This window comes from Aotus nancymaae, unplaced genomic scaffold (genome assembly GCF_030222135.1).
Source record: "Aotus nancymaae isolate 86718 unplaced genomic scaffold, 86718_ANA_hifiasm-v0.15.2.pri h1tg000011l, whole genome shotgun sequence".
NCBI lineage: Eukaryota > Metazoa > Chordata > Mammalia > Primates > Aotidae > Aotus > Aotus nancymaae.
The window spans coordinates 8,715,085-8,729,843 of record NW_026988422.1 but is presented as its reverse complement, the minus strand read 5'-3'; the positions used below and the strand labels follow the sequence as shown (position 1 = coordinate 8,729,843).

Sequence of the window (14,759 nt, the reverse complement as noted above, 5' to 3'; positions counted from 1 at the left end):
GACTAGTTTTTAAAAAGTTTTTCCATAGTGGACAACTTTTATTCCACAGAAGCAATGAAATCTTATAAAACCAGTGTTCCTTTGTGTTTTAGTCTATTGCGGTGCTATAACAATATACCTTAGACTGGGGATCTTATAAACAAGAGGAATTTATTTCTTACAGTTCTGGAGGCTGGAAAGTCCAAGATTAAGGCAACAGCAGATTTGGTATCTGGCAAAACGCCGTTTCATGGTTTATAGAAGCCCCTTCATCTTGTGTTCTCACATGGTGGGAGTGGCAAATAAGCTCCCTTGGCCCATTTTATAAGGGCACTAGTCCATTATCAGAGCCCTCAAGCCCTAATCACCTCCTCAAAGGCCTTACCTCCTAATACCATCACTTTGGGAGATATGATTTCAACATATGAATTTTGGGAGGAACACAGACATTCAGACCATAGCATTTTTCAAAACAAATGTGGAAAACATTACAAAGAATGAAACTCTCTTGCAAGATGCAGTGTACATTGCCATGATAAAGGCAATGAGAAATTGTGAATTAAAGAAAACTACTTGAGTATGTATAATCTAGACTTGCCCAATTATTTTTTTGCTACAGAACCTCTTTTTTCTCTAATATCCAATAAATTCATCATCATGTAACACCCTGTGATGAGCTTGGTTTTATTCTCTTGTGTAGAAATAGAACTCTTGAATTATTTACCTTTTACATATTTGTTTTATATTTTATGCAGCTGAAGTATACACTTGTTAAGTATCCATCACAGAAACTAAATCAATGCCATGTACATACTCTGAGCTCAATACTATGTTTTAGATGTCTTAATTAAGTTAACTAGAATAAGAATGTTGGCTACAGATACTTAACTTATGAGACTGAGTTCACTAATAAGCAGAAATGGCAGCAATTCACAGATTCACCGGCGTATTCTCAGTGCTCAGCATATAGTAAGGACTGCATTAAAATTTATCACATGCTAAAATATGTGTTAGAACAGATGCAGATACAAACATAATGCAGATACTTTTTGAAATAAAGGAGTCTAGAAGCTTTTGGGGCAACTTGTAACTAAAGATCATGAGCTCATATTGCAGCAGAAAATGAAGTAAGACTACAAAGAGCACAACGGCAAGTGCCGACTTCAGTTTATCTGAGACGGATTCCCTTTGGACCAAATGTGCAGTCCGCTTGGATGCTTATGAAGCAGTATAGTGCATGCTGAAGTGCTTCTTCGTGGGACAGCCTGCCTAAGTTCAGGACTTAGCTCTGCCACTTGCTAGCTGAATGAGCTCAAGTCAATCTCTTAATCCCTCATCTAGAAAATGGGATTTTAAAAGTGCCTACCATACAGGGTTATTGTAAACAATAATAAGATATTTAAAGAATTTGACACAGTGCCTGTTCCATGTACTAGGCAGAAATTGATACATGTAATCTATTATTTTTGCTAGGGTAGATTAGAAAAATCACAGAAAGGTCTTTACACTTTTGAATAGCAACGTGGTTCATGTCTTTTTACCTTGATCTTTTCAGATGTCTCCTCTTCCTCAGTTTTTATACTCTTGATATATGCTGTGTCTTGAAGGCCATGTGATCACACAGCTTTTTATACAGTCAATTAAAATCATATTATAATGTATGTCTTGGCCTGAGGGCAAAAACCGTGACCCATACTGTGTACTTGTACTGAATACTCAGTGCTTGTACTGAGCCAGGACAGTAATTGCTGGTAGTTAAATGCTCAGTAAATACTGATCAAAAAACACATTAATATATTATTTTTTAATTAAAAATATATTAAACATTAAAATGTATGAATAACTGCTAAATGTGACTGTGAGTTAAGGGAAAACTGGTCCTTTTAGGTACGACAGGATATTTTAGGTGGTTAGATATCTAAATTCCTGCTTTGGATATTTTCTTATATTCATACTTTCTTAAAGTTCCATTATTTTAGATATTAACTATTTCAGCATAAATATTTTGGAGCCTACTTTTATAGTTGCCTCTGTTTCTTAATCACCAAGCATTTACTTGTTCTGCTTAACAGCCATTTACCTCTTTTGAAAATGTATTGCTTATATCGTCTAACAGTACTAATAATTCTTTTATGTTTCATTAATGTTAGGTTTAGAATTATGCATTTTATTTTATTTTATTTTATTTTTTTGAGATGGAGTCTTGCTTCATCACCCATCCAGGCTGGAGTGCAGTGGTGTGGTCTCGGCTCACTGCAATCTCCACCTCCTGGGTTCAAGCAATTCTTCTGCCTCAGCCTCCTGAGTAGCTGGGATTATAGGTGCACACCACCATGCCTGGCTAATTTTGTATTTTTAGTAGAGATGGGGTTTCACCCTGTTGGCCAGGCTGGTCTTGAACTCCTGACCTCAAGTGATCTGCCTGCTTCCGCCTCCGGAAGTGCTGAGAGTACATGTGTGAGCCATAACGCCTGGCTAAATTATGCATTGGAAATAAAAGTATCATATATGATTATAATGAAGGCTCTTGAACATCCTATTTGCTTTTCATTATTTCTGATAGCTATTTAGGCTTTACTTGGTTTAGACAAAGCATGGATTGAGCACCAGCTTATATTTTTTCATATTGCCTTATAAGCCATGAGGTCTATTTTGGAGCTTGGCTAGAGAACTGACCCTCAGAACACCATCACCCTTCCTGGGCAAGAATAAAACCTAGTAAAAAAAGAAATAACTTGATAAAATCTCCTGAATTCTTACTATACTTTAGGAACTTGTCATATCTGAAAATCTCATAATCCTAAGAGGCAAGTACTAACATTTTACTGAGGAAATGGAAGACTAAGAAAGTTAAGAAATTCACCCCAAATCTAATTACTCATAACTACATGAACTGAGATTTAAGCATAAAGGTCAATCGGATTGGAGCCTGTAGTTTTAAACTCTGCCCTATGCCACCTTTTTATCCATAATTTATCACACACTAGTACTGTTTTTTTGTAGTTAACATCTCAATGATTAGCAAGAAGTAAGCCATTTGGAACTGTGCTGCCAGGACATTGGAATACCTCTCTCTTTCTCTCTGGATATGTTTTTTTGTTTTCTGTTTTGAGACAGGGCCTTGCTCTATCTCCCAGGCTGGAGTGCAGTGGTGCAATCATGGCTCACAGCAGCCTCAAACTCCTGGGCTCAAGCAATCCTCCCAAAATATGGATATGTTTAATCTGAAAACAAAACAAATTGTTTCATTGCAACTTAAAAAAGTGGTAATTTATCCCATAGATTTCAGTCTAGTTATTCAGCTTTCATATTCTCTCAACATTTACTGAAAACTCCCATTCATGTTGAATCAGCTAGCAGGGTATACAGGCAGGTCTGAAGCTTATGAATAGGAGAACTGAGATGACTGCCATTGTGCAGATCTTTCTTGTAAAGCCAGAATTTGAAGTTTAAATAAGAGGTTGTCTTGAATACCTACTGATTCCCATGTGAGAATCTGATGTTATAACCTTGACTTATCTGAGACTTATTAGTCACCAATAAAGCAACTATAACATAATGAGGGAAAAAAAGGGATTAATAATTTTATTTATCTTGTAAAGCATTTCAAAAAAATGCATTTGTAATTAGCAGAAGCATGTTTTTGTTCACTGTACATTTTTTCCGTAAGAGCACTAAGCCTAAACTTGACTTCAGTATGTTAAGTATTCTGAGAACGTTATCTTTCAGAAAAAAACTTACAAAATGATAACTTGGAAACAAGTAAGCAGGGATTTTCACTTCTGAAACTTTCACCATAAGAAGATTTTTGCATAAATCCTGCATTAAGAAATTTTTCTTGCATCACTGGGCTTACAGGAAAAAAGGAAAACCTTTAGCAGGCCAAAACACACAAACACAATAAAAAGAATACACAAAATATAATCTGTGAAGTAAAACCAAAGCAAGGGCAAATCCTCGTGAAGAGCAAGTCTACCCTGATCGTAATGCCAGTGCCAGCGCTAGGGCAAGGCGACTAAGCCTTAGACATGCAACAAGGTTGAGTGGCTGATCCTACAACCCCCACATTAAGCTGGGGATCTTAGAATGGGCCAGAGTGTTCTCATCAGCAGAACAAGCTGAGTCTTAGAAGAAATAATTTTAATTTAATTTTTCTTTAGGGAATAGCATATTTAATTTAGGCCCCATTTTCCCCTCCTCTTAAATATTGGAGACAAGGGCATATCAAGAAAAGCAGAGAAGTGGTAGAATCCTCATGCTTTAGGTTGGGATCCTGAACAGCTCACTCTAGAAGTGATTAACTGTAAAGAAGTAAGTCCTTGAAGGAACTGAAACCTAGTTTGAATCATCTCAGCTTCTCAAATTGGATTAAGGTGATTCCAGATAGTCAGGGCCCTCAATCACTTGCCAAAAGTGATATAAATTTTCTCTAAGGGAAGATAATATAGCCTAAATTAAATGCCAAAATGTGTTATATATACTATCTGTCATTCAGTTAAAAAGGACACATAAGTAAATCAAATAATATGATCAAAATCCAAGAGAAACAACAGGTAATAGAAGAGCCCCATTACCTAGGGGATTCCAGGGGGATCCAGAAAATGAAGTACCAGACACAGATTTTAAAGACACTATGCTAACAATGTTCAAGGTCATTTCAACAGAAAACTAAATGAAAACCCTGGAATGAAACAAATAAACAAAAACCTGAAACTGAGAACTCAGTGATGAGTTTACTGTCAGATGAAATCCAGCAGAAGAGAAAAATTAATGAATTAGTGTTAGGTTTTGAAGGGAAGATGAGGTTTAAAGAAAGACACAGAGAGAGGGCGCTCAACAACAAATGCAGGCTTCATGTCCAGCATAAAACCTACAGAAGTTGGGGCCAGTCTAATGCCAGAGCCCAGCACTGCTTACAGGCTGCTCATAGACATGGGCAGGAGGGGTCTGGGCAATATGGGCTTGCTGCTAGGCAGGATATTGATAAGATGTTCCCATGATGAGCAGTTCTGGTCCTTGTTCCAGTGGGATGTCATCACGGTGTTCCTTGGACCTTTGTCCAGCAAGATATGATAGGGATGTTTCTTTAGTTGGGCCTTTGTCTGCCTTGCAGTCAGGTGGTTATGCAAGATGTTTCTCATGGCCCAAACCCCTGTGAAATGTTTCACTTTGACCAAGGTCTGCAAAATAGCAGGGAGCTTACAAAATGGTTCAGTTTGGACTAACAGAAGATAGCTCAGAGAAAATAAATTTTTAAGATGGAAAATATATAAAATAGCCTAAGTTTGGGGAATATGTGAGACACAACTAACATGTGGATAATTAGAGTCCTGGAGGAGAGTTGAAAGAAAATAAGGCAGAAGAGTATTTAAAATAACAATGGACTTATAATTTTCCAAAACGGTTGAAAGATGTAAAGTAGGGGTGTCCAATCCTTGGCTTCCCTGGGCCACATTGGAAGAATCGTCTTGGGCCACACATAAAACACTAACAATAGCTGATGAGCTTTAAAAAAATCACAAAAACGAAAACAAAAAAAACCCTCAAACTGTTTAAGAAGGTTTACGAGTTTGTGTGCAGCCCACGGGCCATGGTTTGGACAAGCTTGATTTAAAGCCATAGCTTCAAGGTGTTTTATGAAACAAAAGCAGGGTAAAGAAAAGCAAAATCCCACATAAGTATATCATAGTAAACTTGTGAAACTACAAAGATAGAAAGATGCTTAAAAGCAGCCAGGAAGAAAAATCTTTGTAACATTACAGGCATTAAAATATGATTAACCATCAAAATTCATAATAATATATAGCTGAAGCTACATATTTTAAATATTTTAGCTTTTTAGCTACATATTATGAGTTTTGAATATACATTTTTTTAAAATATGTTAGAAGAAAAAAGTAAAGTCAATGAGGTAAGAGTAGCAGTGGAAACTCAAACCCAAAAAATAAATGCTGAAATAAAATAACTGCCAATCTAAAATTCTATTTTCAATAAAAACACTCTTTATGAATAAAGATGAAATAAAAGCATTTTCCACACGACCAAAAACTACAAGAATTTATCACCTGAAAATCTACACTAAAAGGAATACTAAGGCAGGTACTTCAGTAAGGAAGGGTAAATGGGTAGTTCTAGACAGAACACTGGACAGAAAAGTGTGAAGATCCAAGAGAAGGGGCAGCAAAAGTGTCTATACGTGGGCAAACGTCAAGAAACATTTACTGTTCAAATTACTGCTACCAATAATATCATATATGGAATTTAAAACACAGAGTTAAAGTACATGACAACAATGCCGTATAAATTTGAAGAATGATAAACTGAGATTACATATTCTAAGGTTCTTGAACTGTCTTGGAAGAAATATAAGGACTAAATTATGCTAGACTTTGATAAATCAAGAATTCAGGTTTTAATTTCTCAGGGTAATAAAAAAACAGTAGAGTATATAGCTAAAATAGTCAATTATTTAAAGTAAGAAAAAAGAAAAAAGTAATACTGAATGGTGACATTTTTAGCTTAATTCTCTGTGACCAGAGAAAATGTACTAAAATTCAGTATACGCATGCTAGGGCAGAAAGCATGCCACAACACGTTTAACCCTTTGCCCGTTTGTCCTGAGAATACACGCTGGCAACACTTGGCAGCTGTGGTGTTTACCCTGAGGTAACTTTGCAACAAAATATCTTGCTTTTATCTTTATTTTCTGCATTGCTCTAATGTATCGACTTTGGAAACAAAAGACATCATTCTATTTATGCATTCTGTTTTTAGTAGTGGTATTTCCATTTACAAAATATGGTAATTCTCAATTGCTAGAAATGTCGAATCCTAGAAAACATAGCATTCCTACGTGTGATGTTAACATCATTCTCAGACAGATGTTGGTCAAAGATACATTTGATGAGTCCAGTTTTTCCGAAATAGATGATTCTGATGTTAGTTCTGTTTAGAAATAATTCCAAGAACAGTTTTTATATTTTATTATTTATTTATTTATTTGAGATGGAATCTTGCTCTGTTGCCCAGGCTGGAGTGCAGTGGCACAATCTTGACTCACTGCAACCTCTGCTTCCCGGGTTCAAGCAATTCTCCTGCCTCAGGCTCCCGAGTAGCTGGGATCACAGGTGTGCACCACCACGCCCAGCTAATTTTTTTGTATGTTTAGTAGAGGCAGGGTTTCACCATTTTGGCCGGGCTGGTCTCGAACTCCTGATCTCAGGTGATCCACTCATCTCAGCCTCCCAAAGTGCTGGGATTACAGGTGTGAGCTGCCATTCCCAGCGTAGTTTTTATATTTTATTTTCACAGTGAAAACCAGCCAGATTTGCTTCAGCTCCAGAGAGCATGCTTATGTAAAATTAAATGAGCACTGGCAGAGAGCTTCATCTTTTTTTTTCTAATCAGGAAAGGGTTTAAAATGATTATAATAAAATGGAGTGTGCTCACTGACCACAGTAGAATTAAGTCAATAACAGTAAGAAAACTTGAAAATCCCCCAAATAGTTGGAAAATAAATAATATGCTCCTAAGTACTCTGTGAGTTAAAGCATAAATTACAACAAAAATTAGAAAATACTTTAAAATGTTAGTAAATATACTACCTGTCAAAGTTCATCATATGTAATTAAAGCCATGCTGAATGAGAAATTTTTAGGTTTTAAATATATATATTAGAAAAGAAGAAAGATTAATGAGCTAACTGTCTCAAGAAATTAGAAAATAACAATAGATAAATCTTGAAGACAGTAGAGGAAGAACAGAAATCATAAAGAGACAAGCAAAATCAATGGTAGATTTCAAAAAATGAGATGACAGAGACATCAAAACCAAAAAGGGTACTTTGAAAAAAATTGACAAACTCCTTCCTTCTGAGACTGATGAAGAAACAGTTTAAAGAGAGAGAATGCAGAAATACCTAATATTGGAAATGGAAAGGTTATACTTTTACAGATCCTGTGTTCCCAACTTTATGACAATAAATTTGAAAAACATGTAAAATTAATAAAGTCCTACAAAAATAGAACATGAAAACTGATGCAGGAAGAAATAGAAATTATAAATATTCTAAATAAATTTATGATATTTGCCAGTAAATTTTATAAAATAAAGTGCTAATTTTGTCAGCTTTTCAAAGGAGAATAAAATAGAAGAAACATGCCTAAGCTTACTTTATTAGGTTGGCATAATTTTCAAAATGAAAATTTTAAAATAATATTAAAGAATGAAAATCATAGGCCAATTTACTTATGACCACGATATGGAAGTCTGTAAAGTTCAATTAAAAATATGAATCAGGCAATAGATTAAAAAGTATAACATATTGACCTCATTTGGTTTATTTCAGAAATATAAGGTAAGTTTAATATTAGAAAATCAGTCATTTTGGTCTACATTGGCATAAAAGAGAAAATGTTGTAATCATCCAAATGTATTCAGAAAAAGTATTTGATGAAATTTAATGTTATTAATGATAAAAGCTCTTCTCTAAGAATGAGACCTCTTTAATCTCATTTTGAATACAAGATATTTCTAAAACAAAAACAAAAAAAAACCTGCAGCAAACATCAAATTCAATGGTAAATATTAAAAGCTTTCTTTTGAGTTAGAAAATAATATAAGGGTACTACCTATCATCATTTTGAGTCAACATTTTTGTATAGGTCCTAGCCTATGCAATAAATCAAAATGAAATTAAAATACAGTCATATGAAAGGAAAGAAAATTTATCATTATTAATGTACAATATAATTTCATGCTCAGAAAATCCAAAATAATCACTGATAAACTTTTAGAATTAAGAAATGATTTTAGCAAGTTTATTGAGTGCAAGACCTAATATGTAAACATAACTTGTATTTTTATGTATTGGCAGAGAATTAGAAAATGAAATAAAATAACAATTACAGTAGCATTAAAACAACAACCAGTACCTAGGAATAAATCTGACATAGGTTGTGCATTACCACTATTCAAAAATCATTTTAAAGATAAATTTTTAGAAAACTTAAAGAAATCTAGACATACACTACATTTATGGACTTGAAGAGTCAATGTTTCAAAGATGTCAGTTCTACTCAATTTGAGCCGCTAGGTTTAGATGTAGTACAGTTCTAGTGAGATTTCTGTCTTTTTTGTTTGTTTGTTTGTTTGTTTGTTTGTTTGTTTGTTTTAGATGGAGTCTCACTCTGTTGCCCAGGCTGGAGTGCAGTGGTGCAATCTCAGCTTACTGCAACCTCTGCCTCCCAGGTTCAAGCAGTTCCCTGCCTCAGCCTCCCATGTAGCTGGGATTACAGACACCCACCACAACCCCCAGCTAATTTTTGTATTTTTTGGTAGAGACAGGGTTTCACCATCTTGGCCAGGCTGGTCTTGAACTCCTGACTTTGTGGTTCACCTGCCTTGGCCTCATAAAGTGCTGGGATTACAGGCGTGAGACACCACACCCAGCCAATTTCTATCTTTTTAATGTATGAATTGACAAGTTGATTATAAAGTATAGAGCAATCCAGTGAGCCAAGAGCCATGAGTAATCAACTTTCTTAATGAAGAAGAACAAGATGAGAGAACTTACTCTAATTGATACTGAGCAAGGGAGTTCACTGTTAGAAACTTTGCTAATGTAACTCAATGCAATAATAGATTAAAGGGGAAAAGCATAATTTCATTTCAATAAATGAAAATAAGGCATTTGAAATGTCAATGCACATTCACTGTAAAAACTCTTAGAAAAATAGGAATAAAAGGGTCTTTTTAAAATCTGATGAAGATTCTCTACGAAAAATGAACAGAAGGCATCCTTTGTGATAGTAAAATATATTAGCATTTTATTTAAAATCGGGCAAGTTGCTTATCATCAACATTTCTATTTAACATTGTATTAGAGATTCTAGCGAATATGTAACATGAAAAATATTAAAAATGCCATTTATAATAGCAATAAAAATAGGCAAATAGGTACAGAATAACAAATCTAACAATAAATAGGCAAACCTTTATGGAAGCAATTTAAAACTTTTTAAAAATATATTAAAGAAGACGTATATAAAGACATAAAACTTCATGAATAGAAAAACTAAATATCATAAAGATGCATGTTTTTCCCAAATTAATGTTTCAACTTAATAAAATTCCAATGGTGGTTTTAGTGAAACTTGACAAGCTGATTCTAAATTTTTGTATGTAACAGCAAAATCTCAAGAATAGTCAAGACATTCTTAAAGAGGAACAATAATAATAATAATTCGAGAGGACTTGCCAGGTTAAATATCATGATATATTATGAAGTTATAGTAGTTAATATACTTCATATTTGTGAAAGAACAGGCATACTCATTGGTAGAATCAAATAAAGAATACCCCAAAATATGTAAACATATAATGTTATATATGTACAATAATATCTATAATAATCAAAGAATACTAAATGTAATAGATTTCAGTAGCAGCTCTAAACTAAATAAAGCATTTGTCATTAAAAAAAAATCACTCAGAAGGGATGGTATATTCCAGGAAATCTGATTTTAAGGACAGGAAATTTATGACAACTAACCAGAATTTTTGTATTTGCGTCTAAGTTGGACACACTACTGTGCCATGCCTCCGATGACTGTTCTGTTTTCTCTATTGCCTGACTAGCTCGTAATCATGTTTTAACAAATCTATTTCAGATATTGAGATGTTCTCTCCTTAATTGTCTCTGGCCTACCTTAAAGAATAGTTCGTCAGTCTCTTTGCAATACTGTTTTGTAAGGAACATAAACTACTAATATGTTTTTGGACTTCAATCACAGTAATGCAGTTTACTTACACATTTGCCCTGCTAGTCCGAGTTCCTTGACAACAGATGCTACCCTTTTTATAGATAACAATTTTGTCAGCTTCTGTACTAGATAGGTATTGGAGACATGGAAATCAGTATGGATTGAGAATGTGATTGGATTCATAAAAGGACTAAGATAAAAAAGAAAGAAAAGGAAAAAGGAAAGAAAGAAAATGTAGTGGCATTTTAAGATTATTTTCCATGGTCTAACCACCATGCTAATCACATTTACATGTAAGGAGTCATGGAATCACAGAGCTGGAATGGATCATCTCTCAAACCTTCTTATTTTACAGAACTAACTATGTCACAAAGCAGTTAAGTGGCTCATCCAAGGTCACCTGACTATTTGGTTGTAGAAGTCATCAAACTCCAAACATCCTACCTCCTACTTCAGTGTTATTCCCTCTAAATCATACTGCTTCCTGTTCTGGCCTTTCTAAAATACAAGAACAGAATTTAGTGTCCTCCCTGTATCTTAGCTGACTATGGCTCATCATCAAAATAACAGTTTTAACTTTGCCTGAGAGGTTATTTTATATCATTACCTTCCTATGAGAAATCAGATACAAATGCTTATGGATTAAATGATTTAATATTAAATTACGTGAGGTGGGTTTGTCTCTATATTATCCATAAAACCTAAATGTTATCAAATTATCCTAATTTATGTTAGAGAGAAAAATATCCGTATTATCCCTGGGCTAGACAAGTAGCATTATTCTTATTAGAAAACTCAAGAATATGTAAATTTGCAGAATTAAGCTTTTTCTTTTCCATTGGTTACTGGGGTGTAGGTTGTATTTGTTTACATGAATAAATTCTTTAGTGGTGATTTGTGAGACTTTAGTGATACTTTGATTACATGACTGTTTATAATTACATCAAATCAAAGCCTCTCCCTAAAATTTGGTTTCAATCTGGGTTCTACCCAATTAGTTAAGACATTTTTATTTAATATTTGCTTTTATACTTTTGCATGCAGTTTAATAATTCATCTAATTTGACTTAATTTTCTAAAGTCTAAAGTGTCCTTGACTAAGCTTTGCCTTTGGTTCCTATTAGGATTCCTGTTTTCTCATAAATAACTTGGTCTCATTTAGATTGCAAGAACTACACAGAAAGAAAATAAATATTTTCCTGGCTCGTAATGATGTCTCAATTTGTATCTTGCCATTAAACCACCCAGTTAACTAAAAAAATATATATATATATGCATAATACTAAAGTTTTAGATGTTAGACCTTTAGGCACTTCCAAATAGCTACTGATCATCTGTCAGAGATCTGAACTCAGCTAAATAAGTTTCTTTTACTGAAAAACAAAACAAAACAACCAATGGCAACATCAGAGATTGTTGTAGACTTCTCAGCTAAAATATAGTCAATTCAGATACCAAGTCCTACTGGAAGTGTAAGTTAGTCTAGAAAACACAGAATATTCCTGTTCTCTGGAAACAGAACCTGTAGGATGGGGAGCCATTGTGCACAGAGATAAAAAGATTCTCAAAACACCATCTCACTTCTGTTTTCAGATCACTACAGATATTGACTAACAAGTCCCCAGACTGTTGAACAATGTATTGGAAATTTTCTCCTATCTTCCCTGACCCCTCCAAAAGTAAGTATTTGATTAATCCATTTTAAGATCTGAAATTCTCAATTTTTCCTAAAACAAATTTCTGAAAATCTAACTATATCAGTAGCAGATTGCTAAGGAAGGTATGTTTATTAAAATCTTCAAAAGTGATATTGTTTGAATGTCACGAATATGATTTGACTCCATCTACTTCCACTGTATGTGTCTTAATTTGTGTCTTACTCTGTTTTCTCATTAACAAATGGGAAAAATAACTTTCCTGTGGCTGATAGCAAAGAGAGCTATTCTGAAGCAAAAATGATTTTGGTTCTGTTGCTGTACCCCAGTACTCTGCTCCTTTGGGGGAAGTGCCCTGTGGTTTTTCCAGGCGCAGACAATCTCATAATCACACACCCAATGCCCTGGTCACAGGGGTAGATAACCGGCCAGACTGAGCCAATCACAGTGGTTGCAGTGGCCTGATCAGGGGCAGCCAGGAGTCTAGAGCAGGTTGGGCAGTGTCCTTCTCTAGCGTGTTCGAAACAGAGGTTGGGAGAGAAAAGGTATCTTTTCTCTGTGTTCAGGAGCTGTGAAAATGTGGCGTGTTCCCTGCCACAAAAAAAACTGAGAGCAGTGGCATTATGCAATGATGAATAAAATAGGGCAAACAGAGAGAGAACGTAGACAGGGCTGACAATATTTGAATCCTTGTTTCCCGTCCTGCGCCACAGGGGCCCTCGTGCCTGTTGCTCTTTCTTCAACTGGGGGCATAACCCAGGTTTTTCAGGAAATACCCTTTCACGCAAATATATTTCTTTCCCTTTGCTTTTCCCTTTTTCCTCTTTCTGAAAATAGAAAGCATAGGCCATTAATTTTGGATTTTTAATTCTATCCACATGCTTATATAAGGCATTTGCAACTATATTTTTTCCTTTGAACACCCTATCCTGTAAAGGATATGCAGCACGTGTCATTTTCACCCAGTTCAAAATGTTTTCTCATTTTCCCTGCAATATTTTTTGTTTTGATCCATGGATTGTTTAGAATTGTGTTAATTTCCACGTATTTGGTGATTTCCACTTACTTTTTGTGATTGACTTCTATAATTGCATTTTTGTCAGAGAACACACTCTATCTGATTTCTATGTTTTTAATTTTGTTGAGACCTATCTATGGCCCTATATGTAGCCTATCTCTGTGAATGGTCCTTGTACAACTGCCTAGAAAGCGTATTCTTCTCTTTTTAGATGAAAAGCTCCGAAAATGTTGATTAGGGCTACTTCATTGATGGTGTCGGTGAGTTCTGCTACATGTGTACTTAATTTCTGTCTACTTGTTCCATCTATTACTGAGATAAGAATGTTGAAGTCACACTCAAATGGATTTGAGTTATGTTTTCTGGATAATACAATTAGTTGCCTACTTAAAAACAAAACAAAAATAAGGATAAAAGGCTGATAACAGGAAGCACTTTTTTAGAGAGTTGTGTATTTATATCTCACGTGAACAGTGGATGAACAGCAACACGCTCGAGAATTTCTTCCTTGTTTTATTAGTTTGTGGAAATATTAGGAGACAAGAAAATATTCGGAAATGGCGTCTTTCTGGGGGTCTTTACTTCTTATAACAGGCTCCTGGATGTCAGGCCAAGTCTGGGAGTGGGTGGGAAGTCTGCTTGAGTTGGCTATACTCTCTAGGCAGCAATGCTTCTTCTGGTCTACATCGGCATCCCAAGACCAACCAGGAATGTACTGGAGAGGAGTGACTCACTTACCCACTCAGCCCGATTAGAGTGGTACCAAAGTGAGCTTTCACGGAAATTCGCAGCACTGATGTTGTATTCAAAGCTTCTCTCCTTATTAGGACATTTATAAACAATTTATGATAGCATTAGCTCTTCTAGTTTCACAATATTTCAGCAAGGAGGCAGGTATTACCTTGTTTACTAGAGAGAGGGACACTGAAGACCAGAGAAACAGGTACTCCCCGCAGTCTTCTGAGTGGTGTAAATGTAACCACAACAGTATGTTGAAAAATGACGCGGCATTGGGAAGCACAGCTTTGTCGAGCTCACATGCTTGCTCTGAAGTTCCTGTGATAAAAGTAAAATACTTTAAAAAATTATTTTGAAAGCTGCTGCATTTCTGAAATATGCCATAATAATATCAACTTCTGGCAATGGAGCTGACATATTTCAGCTCAAAGCACACACATACAGATGCCATTTTAAAAACAATAATTCAGCAATTACCCATGATGTGATCACATTTCTGACTTTATTGAATAGCAGTGCTTGGGAGGAAATGTTGGATTTTAATTGATGATATCAATATGAAGTTTCATACAATAAAAATGAAAGCAGGGGACAGAGGCAACAAAT

At 35.1% G+C, this 14,759-nt stretch overlaps 1 long non-coding RNA gene across 1 annotated transcript in view; it reads left to right on the top strand.

Annotated features, from left to right (window-relative positions):
- The window catches only part of LOC135274212 (uncharacterized), a 463,279-nt gene that overhangs the window by 41,957 nt on the left and 406,563 nt on the right, over nt 1-14,759 (top strand). The window contains exon 2 of the long non-coding RNA XR_010341981.1: nt 12,336-12,421. This is a non-coding gene — a long non-coding RNA (uncharacterized LOC135274212). The remainder of the gene's footprint in view (nt 1-12,335; nt 12,422-14,759) is intronic.